The 11,050-nt window shown below is 42.5% G+C and overlaps 1 long non-coding RNA gene across 1 annotated transcript; it reads right to left on the bottom strand.

Annotated features, from left to right (window-relative positions):
- Positions 1 to 495: 495 nt before the first annotated feature.
- Positions 496 to 2,386, bottom strand: LOC117808340. The gene is made up of 3 exons (XR_004630228.1): positions 2,247 to 2,386; positions 1,550 to 1,665; positions 496 to 1,435 (listed from the first exon to the last, which is right to left on the bottom strand). It is a non-coding gene; the product is annotated as an uncharacterized LOC117808340 (long non-coding RNA).
- Between the last annotated feature and the right edge of the window lie 8,664 nt (positions 2,387 to 11,050).

An 11,050-nucleotide genomic window follows, 5' to 3' on the forward strand; every position in this document is an offset into this window, starting at 1 on the left:
AATACAGTATAAATATTTTAAAATAAATAGAATACAATATACATACTTTTAAAATAAATATAATATAATATACATACTTTTAAATAAATGAAATATAATATAAATCATTTAAAATAAATAAAATATAATTTAAATCATTTTAAATAAATTAAATAAAATATTTTAATCAGTCACTGTGATGAAATAGTCATCTCTTGACAACAAAATACAATATAAATAATTTAAAATAAATACAATACAATATAAATAATTTAAAATAAATGAAATATAATATGAATAATTTAAAATAAATAAAATATAATATTAATAATTTTACACAAATAAAATAAAATATTTTAATCAGTCACTGTGATGAAATAGTTATCTCTTGACAACAAAATACAATATAAATAATTTAAAATAAATGAAATATAATATAAATAATTTAAAATAAATGAAATATAGTATTAATAATTTTACATAAATTGAATAAAATATTTTAATCAGTCACTGTGATGAAATAGTCATGTCTTGACAACAGATTAATAAACACACATTGAAAAACTTACATATCTATTGTAAGATTTTTTTAGGGGCCTTTCTTAGCCATTGGCCCTTAGAATCAACCAAGCTTTGGATATTTTAAAATCTTCATAAAAAACTAAACTAGTTTGCATTCCCAGGAACTCCCTCAGCTGAAGGTCTCCACTTTAAAGGGTCACTTTTAAAGCCATAACACCGGGAGAGCAAATTTGCAGGTGGGTTTAAAGAAACACAGCGAACACTGCGGTTAATCTACCAATCAGACACGTTCAGCATTGCAGGCCCTGTCCCCTGAAAGTCCTGGGACTTTGAAAAGTACTACCCCTCCAAGCAGGGGCTTTTCAGGAGGGAGATTAACTAACCCTGAACTAAATTTAGACCCTGGTTCCTCCAGTTGAAGTCCCTGCAGTTGAAAACGCCTTTAGATACTGGTAACACTGCTTACCTAAAAGTGGGGGTCATCTCAAAATCAAGGGGAGCTTATATTATAGATTGTATTTTAGGTGTACCAGTCATGGTGGATTTAGGTGTTTCTGATTGGTTTAAAGCTCTATATTTACTTTTCATTGCAAGCGCACTGTAGGTGTCCTCCTTTGAGCATGCTGCCATGAGGCCCTGTGTAGTTCTGCACAGATGGGTCCAGCTTGAGTCACTGTCAGAAGGAATGGTGATGTATCGACAGATAACAAAAGAGTTGTGTAACCAGGCGTGTTTTTGTGTACCTTGGCTAATGTTTGATTACCTCCGCACTGATTGGCTCTGATGCAGAAAGCAAAGAAGACGCTGGCGGGGAGAATGGATGAGGAAAGAAAACAATTAGACTTGACAGTCCACCAGCTGTGCAGCCAAAGTAGAAATCACTTTTCTCCCGTGAAACATCCGTCGAGTCAGACTGCTCAGAGTCACACTGTGCCTTGCAGAGAGGAGATATTGGAAGCAGACAACAAAGGGTTATTTCTTCTGTTAGAGTGCAACGTGGAGCAGTGGTGGTCAACAAAGAGAAGTCAGATCTGAGTCCGTCTTTCACCTGAAGAAAAGGCGGCGACTGCTCAGAAGACACCGCTGAGTGAAATTATTCTCCTTCGGCGCCGCCTCACATCACGTCGCTTTCTGTCACAGCGAGGGTGACAAAAAGCGACGTGTCTGTTTTATGGAAAAGACACGGCAAGATTAAAAGTCAGACACCCTGCAAATTATTCCAAGTCTCAGAACCAGAGAGAAACACAGAGAGAGAGGAAAAACAAGTCACAAAACACAAGCCAAAGCGCCGCAATCACACTCCCTCTCACTCTGTCGTCTGTGCACACACACACAGGAGACTCGCCGAACTGCAAAGACAAACACACTTAGTTTGTCTTGCCTGAGCCAAACGTCAAGCTCGCTTTCCCCAAGGTGCGACGTGTCACATGGAGCTTATGCTCATAACAAGGAGGATCAACAAACCAAAGAGAAGGTATCAGAGAAACACTTGATTCGCTGGTGCAGTAAATGAGACAGCCTTCACAGTAACTCGGTGCATTTTGTCACATGGTGCAGCAACCTCAACCTGGTGGGGCACAGTAAACAGGCAGTGCAAACACTGTGTACACAAGAGGAGGCTGTGCATGGAGTCAGAGCTACACTTTCTGAAGAGTTTATCACAAAATACAGATCTCATGAGTCCATTATATTCAAATGTCCTTCTTTAAGTGGAAGAAAATCAGTGCAAGTACTTCCCTTATCACCTGTGATGCATATCTGCTTTGATCCATGTCCTCTTTGGTCCCTTGTTGCAGTCAATCCAACATGGCGGCCATCTTTACTCAGATATTCTGGATCAAACACTGCAGAAGCTTGTGTGTGCACGTAACTTTGAGGGTACTCTCCTGCAAGAACAAACATGTGAGCGTCATGCAATGCCAGTGAAGCGGTGCAGTGCACCATGGGTAATGTATTTTTTTGTGCTTTTAGGAAAAATAAACTGGAGCTTGTGTGTCAAGAGATTCTTAGCCTCCTGAAATTAAACTAAACACTACAATTCAGAGGCAAGGTAGAGCTGGGCGATATTGAAAAAATAAAATATTCGATATCAGTCAATAAATTGTTTTTAATGCAGTGTCACCTGATGAGTTTGAGTTTTGTTGTCCTGGTTTGAACTTTTTGAAATATGTTTCCAGCACCAAAATGTTAAATATGTCTCTTTGTGTTATTTCCAATTCATATTGGGGTTTAAATGATTCACAAAATATTCAGATCTATAATGTTAGTCAACATTTTACACAGCCATTAAAAATTTTTGGGACTGGGTATTATGCACCCAAGCTGGGCGATATTGAATATCGAATTATTATTTCAGTCAAAAGTCAAAAGTCAAAGTCAGATTTCTGCTCCTGAGTGAAAGCTGAAGACACTTTGTTAGCTTGTATCTGGATTTAGCTTTCTGATAAACTTCTTGAATCCATCATTTCTGACGGTGCTAACAGGAAGCAGGTCTTTCATGTAAAATGAGATTTAAGTGATGTTTTTGTTTGTAGATTAAAATTAGATTAAAAGAGTAAAAGCCAAAATGCCTCCCTGAAAAAAGGCATTCTCGCTGCTAATGTTTAGCATTAATGGAGCCTTCCCAGATGTGTGAGCTACCCTTGTTGTGGGCACTAATGCACCCCCATACCATCACAGATGCTGGCGCTGACAACAAGCCGGTGTGGTCCAACTGCTCCAACTTGGCGTCCATGGTTTCCAAAAAGAATGTCAAATTGAACCATTGGGTTTAACAGACATTAAAGACTCGGTCCAAACAACAACAACAATAAATAAATAAATAAATAGAGTACATATGGTTCAATTGCAAGTTAACTGTCTACTCATTTTAGTCATATTAAAAGCAAAACAATGAAAAAAATACTGTATACTATATACTATAATAATACACAGGTGGTCTGATTTCTACTGCAGAGTTTAAGAGGTTCCCTTGATAAGGCGAAGCAACCATTAGCTGCTGTAAGGCTGTTATTTATAGTAACTTGTCACCCACTTCACTTATTCAACAATCATCTTCTGTGACTCACATCATAAATAACCGTGTGATTTCAGCCTCTGCAGCACGCTTTGAAACTGAACCTGACGATCTTTGAGACTTTGAGTCATGAGTTCTGTTACAATGGACGCCATGCTCTTTGTTATGCATTCAAAAGGGGCAGGCGAGACTGTGTCTGAAGGTGCAGCAAGGGAGAAAGGTGTGACAATACTGTACAATTCAACCTCCTCTTTATGATCTCTGCAGCTCGCACAATAAAATAAATATTCCTCCAATCGTATTAACCGCGTGCAAAACATGTGAAACAGTGTTTTTCGGCTGTAAGGAATTTATCTTTACACAAACACACGATGCAAAGTATCAGGCCGCTGTTGCTCTGGCTATGAAAAGCACAGCAAGCTGTGATGACAAAGCCTAAGCTGCTGGGAGCCAGCAGTGCCTGGTGGTGGTTGCTGAATGGTTTCTGGTGCCAATGCAGTGACAGAGTGCAGGTGTTTGTGTATAAATGGATGAGGTGGAAACTTTCCCCTGCATGCTGTAAGGAAGATGGGAGAAGCAAGGATCAGTTATTGACTTCTGCATGAAAGAGGAAGTGCATTTTCAGAGTACCATAATAAAGCATTTAGACCATGCACTGTATAAATAATGGACGTCCGTGATCTGTGACATCACCCATCTGTTCCTGAGTGCAATCATCGGCGGCAGCCATATTGGAAATGCTGAACTCAACCTAACTGCTGTCGAGCTAGCATGTGACACCTGTCAATCAAGTCAGGCACGCCCTTATTTGGGCATAATCTCCTGAACTGACATGTTATGAAAAATGTCACCCCTGCACAGCTATCCAGACTACACTTGTTAAAGATCATCATCTTTGAATGGGTGTGTATGTGGTTTCCTGTGTTTCTGCAGCCAGCCTCTAGTGGACACTCGATGAACTGCAGTTTTTCACACTTCCACATGGGCTTCATAGTTTGAGCCGCTTGATTCAGCCCCCAATTAACCTCCTTAACTATGCTCCCTTAAGAATTAATACATATGTGGATGATTCTTTGGTTTTATGGAATCCTGAAATTGACATATGTTTTCTCACATTAATACAATTTTCTCTGCAGATGTGGTGGCCAGTAACTTTCACCATTTTTAACATTTTCCTATCAGATTTGGTGGTGATTTTTCCATGTGAGGTTGAAAGTGTTGAGTTGGGCATTACCTTAAGGCTGTCCTTGCCAAGAGCTTGATGAGTCATAACCAAGCAGCAACCTCCAGCCGTGAGAATTGAAGCCCATGCTGAAGTGTTAAAAACTGCAGTTCCTGGGGCGCTGGTGACCTAGCGGTCTAAGCGCCCCACATACAGAGACTATAGTCCTCGTCGCGGAGGTCGCTGGTTCGACTCCCAGCCGCAACCATTTCCTGCATGTCTTCCCCCTCTCTCTACTCCCCACGTTTCCTGCCTCTCCACAACTGTCCTATCTAATAAAGGCAAAAGTTTAAAAAAAAAACCTGCAGTTCCTGGAGTGTCCACTAGAGGCTGGCTCCGGAAGTACCACAAACCACATACACACCCATTCAAAGAAGATGATCTCTACAGCAGGGATAAACATGTTTCCAGCCTGGTTCAAAAAACAAGTGTAGTCTGGATAGCTCATTTCTTGATTGGCACACACTGTACGCTGCAATTTTGACGATATTAAGAGTTTAATTTTTGCAGTATGAGAGGCACAGCTGGTTTGATTGACAGGTGGGAACACTAGCTGTTGGCTAGGAGGCTCAAAGCCCACCTCTTTATGTCATACTAGCTCTACAGGGGTTATAATGAGTTCAGCATTTCCAATATGGCTGCCACCAACTCAAAACAGTACCTCAGAAACAGATGGGTGACCTCAAAGATACTACGTCCATTATTTATACAGTCTACGATCATAACAAGTCAATCTTGCCCCCTAAACATTTCAATACTTGCATGATTCTTGTCACTTCAAGTTTGTTTGAGAGGGACACATCACCCAGTGTTACTAACCCTCGCCGTGACAAGAGGGTGACAACCCCCGCTCCATCCTGACTGACAACACGCAGGGAGATGAGGTGGAATAAATCAAACGCACACACATGGTGTCACAGCCTGAGACTCAAAGAGCAAGCTCAGCTCCCTCTCCATGCCATGATGCTATACGCTATGTTATCCAGCACCTGCTCTGACAAGCGGCGACAGCACGACCTGCTGCACGTCGAATGGAGTCGCATGGATGTAACACATGTGACAGAGAAGAAGAGGGAGGACGCACAGAGAGGAACATGAAAGCGCCGCTAGCAGAGGCACACATTAGTGTCGCTCCTTTAAATGTTAAGTGCTCCGAGCTGTGTCACCTATGTCACACCGGAGTGAGGAAGGAGTGTGTAAGGTGAGGACATGAGGGTGAAGAAGAGGCATACACATGAGTTAAGTGATACATGCAGAGAACACAGAAAGCAGTGTGGACGGTGTGAAACAGTCATACACAGCTTTCCTGTTTTTTTTGCATTACTGCAGGGAAATGTCACAATGATGGATGGGTGTTTAGAAACAAAGCGTTCAGAGTTTTTTGTCCTCATCCTAAGCAGTTATTAATTCATGATCCAATATCTGGGCTTGAACAAAAGTTGGGAGTAGAAAGGAATAAAAAAGACTCTGTGATGAGTGTACAGACAGACAACAACACTGTAAAAATAATCCCAGCCCACTCATCGCTCATTTCCAAAGACGCCTTGTCAGAACAGGACTCTGGGTGAAAAGAGGTAACTTGTTAAACACACGCACAGAAGTTTGAACCTGCCACAAAGGGAAGTTTGTTAATCACACACTGGATATTTCACAATCTGTCAGGTAACCGTCAGAGAGCAGGGGAAGATAATAGTCGTGACGGTGCTCTCAGCTGTCCGGTGTTGACTCATGGAATTATTCACCGATGTAGTGTTTTTGGTGGCAGATAAGCCTTCCAACTCCTGCGTCAGACTTATCAAGGGATCACATTTCAGCACCTCACCGGTATCTGAACCAAAGCCACGACTCCACTATTGATGTGGCTTCAGGGATTGTGATTTACTTCACACCGCCAATGCTTCAGTCAAGGATTGGCGTTCTGTCTGTCTGACGTTCACAATCCATGGATGATAAATCCCACATTTGCCTATCCTTGATCCCCTTGGTGCACTTCCATCAAATATGGTTTGTGTCCAATACTTAAACTGGGACCAAATACCTTCAAATAGAAGCAACCACTTGATGTTTGAATGCTGAAATGCTGGTCTAAGACAGGGGTTCCCAAACCTTTCAGCCCTCCACACAGACCCCCACTGTCCCTCAAAGTGATTTAATGTGGCTTCATTTAGCTGGTCTGCAGAAAGTGACCCTACCTATATGAGCATGTGTCTGTGTTTCCTGTGCTGTTATGAATGAACCTGCTGCTACTGATGCTTTTGATAATCAACTGTTCACTAACCCTAAACTTAGGAGTCATCTGGAAACAAAGAAACCACATTCAGGAGGTATTACAACAGTGTGTCTCAGTAGTAGAGTCCAGGTACGGGTCCGGGAGGCAGACACCCTCTCTACTTTTAAGATTGGGCTTCAAACTTTCCTTTTTGATACATCTTATAGTTAGAGCTGGATCAGGCTTGGACCAGGTCTTAGTTATGCTGCTATAGGCTTAGACTGACACACTTGGATCCTATCTCACTCCCCTCATCACTGACTTTAACTCTTCCTGTCCCATTAAAGTTACTAACCATAGACCTTTCTGGAGTCCCTGAGCTCCCTTGTCTCGTAGGTTCCTCTGAGCTGCCGTAGCAACAGCTACTACTACTCGTCTCATCACTATCACCACTCCCTCTCTCTCTTAGTCTCCTCTATCCCTCTCTCCAGACCCAACTCGGTCTCAGCAGATGTGTGTCTAACATGAGTCTGGTCCTGCTCGAGGTTTCTGCCTGTTAAAGGAAGTTTGTCCTCTCCACTGTAACTAGCTAAATACTGCAAGGTGCAATGCTCATGCTGGATTAAGGTGGGGTCAGAGTGAGTCTTATCCTGTCTTGGTGTTGGGTCTCTGTTCATAATTTGACACAGAGTGGTCTAGACCTGCTCTGTTTGTAAAAGAGTCTTAAGATAACGTTTGTTGTGATTTGGAGCTACACATATAAAGATGGATTGGAAACATTGGGGTCCATTTCTAATGAAAACCAGCATCCAGGAAACAAAGAAACCCTTAAAAGGACTCAATCTACTCTCCTCCACAAGTGACATTCTTCCTGGAGAAAACCATAAACCTGAATTAGCAGGACTGCACTACTGTTCCAGCATGTTTCAGCCTTAAGCACAGCTAGTAAAAATGTCCACATCCACTGCTGCCATAAGGTTCCATTAGGCTTTACACGTGTGACAGTGAATTGATGTTGTTGGAGGTTTGCCTGGGGGAAAACAATGAAGAAATGTTCCATACTCAGTCCAAGGAGTATACTCTATCTTGTGGCACCACAAAACACATGGAGTATTCTCGTGTAAGGGAATATACAAGAGGAAAGCATGACAGCTGACGGGGTATATGGAATCAAATTGATGGAGGGCGTTTTGGTGTGAACCCAGCGGTGCAACCTTTGTGGCCTTACACGAGAACACAGCTTCCATGCGTGTCCATTCATGCTCACGAGCATAAATGGACACACATGTCACACTTGTTGTTTATGGAAGAGTGAACAAAAGCTGTTAGGTTAGATAGAGCCTGAGCTGGCGTGCTGGGGGGGGGAGAAAACATTGTGTTACAAATGTGCGAGTGACCGCAGGAGTGGGTGTGAGCCTGACGAGCGTCACAGCAGCGACGGAGGAGGATACAAACGGTCAGATGCAGAGTCCGAAAGAGACACGCACACATGGCACATGTCTCTTGGCAGCAGATCAAACGTGGGAGGGCTGTAATCCCGCGTGGAGTCGCCTGAGAACAGAAAGCTGCAGAGTCTCTTGACAGCAGAGGGGGGGAAAAAAAGGCAGAAAACAAAGAGAAGGATGGGGCTGTGGTGCAAAACAAGCAGTGCCAGGAACCAGTGCTTCAAGGCTGGTGGGGGGGAAAAAAAACATAGAAATCAGACTCAATACAGAGGGAATTATTTAAAGGATCATACACATGGAGGGGGAGAAAGGAAGTGGAGAGAGGCGATGGATAATGGGAGATGAGGACAGAAAAACATGAGGGGAAAAAGGAGTAGCAGGAATATAAAGGGACAAGGTGCCAAGTCAAGACAAACAACAAGTGGCAGCATGCAAAGACTACCCCCATGCTAGCTAATTAGAATGTTAATGGCCTCAAGCAAAGCATCGAACCAACCTTACCTTATCTGGAGCTGCTCGCTGTCCAGCAGCTGAAGGCCGTCGATGTGCCAGGCAGCTCTCAGGTGAGCTGCTGCTTTCCCCCCTGAAGCAGACTTCCCCCCAGGCTACAGTTGAAAACAACCATACTCTTAAAAGTGTGGTATGCAACTCCAGTCTCAGTTGCACTTCATCAATGCCTGTGTTCCTTGGCCTTGAGTGAACCTTTTGAAGATACTGGGTGCATTTCTGGGCTTTTCAAGTAGCTGTATGTCTGGTTTGTAACACTTAATAATGCTAAATCAGGGGGATTCTATAGAGCAGTTTTTTCTTTTAATGCAAACCAACTATTTCAGGACAATGTGTGGTGTCTACAGGAGGTAAGGACCCAAATCCAGAGAGTAAAAAGCAGACTGGGGGGAATAGGTGTGGATAGATATCTTAGAGCCAAGCATGGGCTGGTATGCTGGAAGGCAAAATGGCAACAATACAAACTGGCAGGTAGATCCAATATTGAAGGACCCAAATGCAGATAGCTCTAGCCAGACTGGTGCGATGGGTTGTGAATAGATTATTTCAGACAGTTGTGGACAAATAAGCCTGAAAGAGTGGTCTGTAACAAGGCACGTGTATTTGGAGTGCAATGGCAATCTAAAAGGTAAAACCCAAAGCCAAATCTGAACAATGCACAGAAGAGAAAGCGTAAATGGAATCCAGTGATAACCTATAACTGGTTTTATATCATTGCTTTCCAATCTCAAAACTCTATATCCATCACCAGCGGGAGTATCTACTGGGGGCAAGGACCCAAATCTTAGTGGTTATAAACAAAGTGGTGCAAATGTGTGAATAGGTAAAGTTCAGGCAAGTATGGGCTGATATGCAGGCAGGCAAATTAGCATAAGAAAAACAGGTTGGCTGGTTAGCAGGTGAATCTGTAATAGGAAGGACCTGAATGCAGATGGATAGAGGCAGACTGGCTAAAAATAGACTACTTAAAATAGGTGGAGAAAAAAGGAAGTGGTTGGTTGGAAATAGATGTGCAGGCAGGCAAAATGGCAAAAAATAACAAGATGCTGCTGGTGAAGCATAATTGGAAGGACCCAAATGCAGATGGATAAAGACTGACTAGTGGTGACTACATGGTGATATCACACTGGTGCGATTGGTTGGAAATAGATGTGCAGGCAGGCAAAATGGCAAAAATAACAAGCTGCTGCTGGTGAAGCCTAATTGGAAGGACCCAAATGCAGATGGATAAAAGCAGACTGGCTATAATAGACTACTTGCAATAGGTATAGGAAAAAAAGGTGGATGGCAACAAGATAAAGGTAGTGCAACGTATTCACACACAGGACGAAAGGATGAAAGGACCCAAATCTAGACTGTACAGGCGGACTGGTACGATTGGTTTTACAGGCACGGAGAGCCGTAAATGCACCTGCGGGCGCACTGGTGCGATTGGTCAGAAATAAATAGACAAAATGGCAAAAATAACAAGAGCCTGCTGGTGAGGCATAATTGGAAGGACCCAAATGCAGACAGATAATTGCAAACTAGTGGGATTGGTTGTACATAGATCTTAGCCGGTGGCAAGTAGGCGGAATGGATGGGCGGATACGCGATTGGAGCAGAACAATCTAAAGGGTAGAACCCAATGACAGACATTAAGGAAGCAGAGTACCAAGGATAACCCGGCAACTAATTGTGTGATTGAGAGACAGTAATGTTTCTTATGAGAAGGATCAGGAGGAAAGAGTGAGACCAAATTATACCTTGACCTTTTTTAGGGTTCTACTCACATCTTTAATTAATGTGTGGTTAAAAAACACTTGTTCCTTTTTTTTTTAAAGACACAGTACCTTGACCTTCTTGAACTTCAGTTTTCCTGTCCAATAAGAAAAGGGTTTTAAAAGTATGCTTTCATGTGAGTGGGTGTGGAGGGTGTAAAAGGCAGAAGATAATGGCACTGCTAGGTTGTGTGGGCATCACATGTTCTTGCTCTGTGTGGGTAAAGTGTTCTTTGGACAGTGGTGTTGCTTGGTGTGTGTGTGTGTGTGTGTGTGTGTTTCTGCACAAGGTGTTGATGTTTGAAGATGTCGGCCTTTGTTATACTCGTGAAAGTAACACCAGCGGATTTAAAGGGAAACTGTGAAAAGACAAAAATAATCCTCTTATCC

Source organism: Notolabrus celidotus, chromosome 24 (genome assembly GCF_009762535.1).
Source record: "Notolabrus celidotus isolate fNotCel1 chromosome 24, fNotCel1.pri, whole genome shotgun sequence".
In the NCBI taxonomy this organism is placed as follows: domain Eukaryota; kingdom Metazoa; phylum Chordata; class Actinopteri; order Labriformes; family Labridae; genus Notolabrus; species Notolabrus celidotus.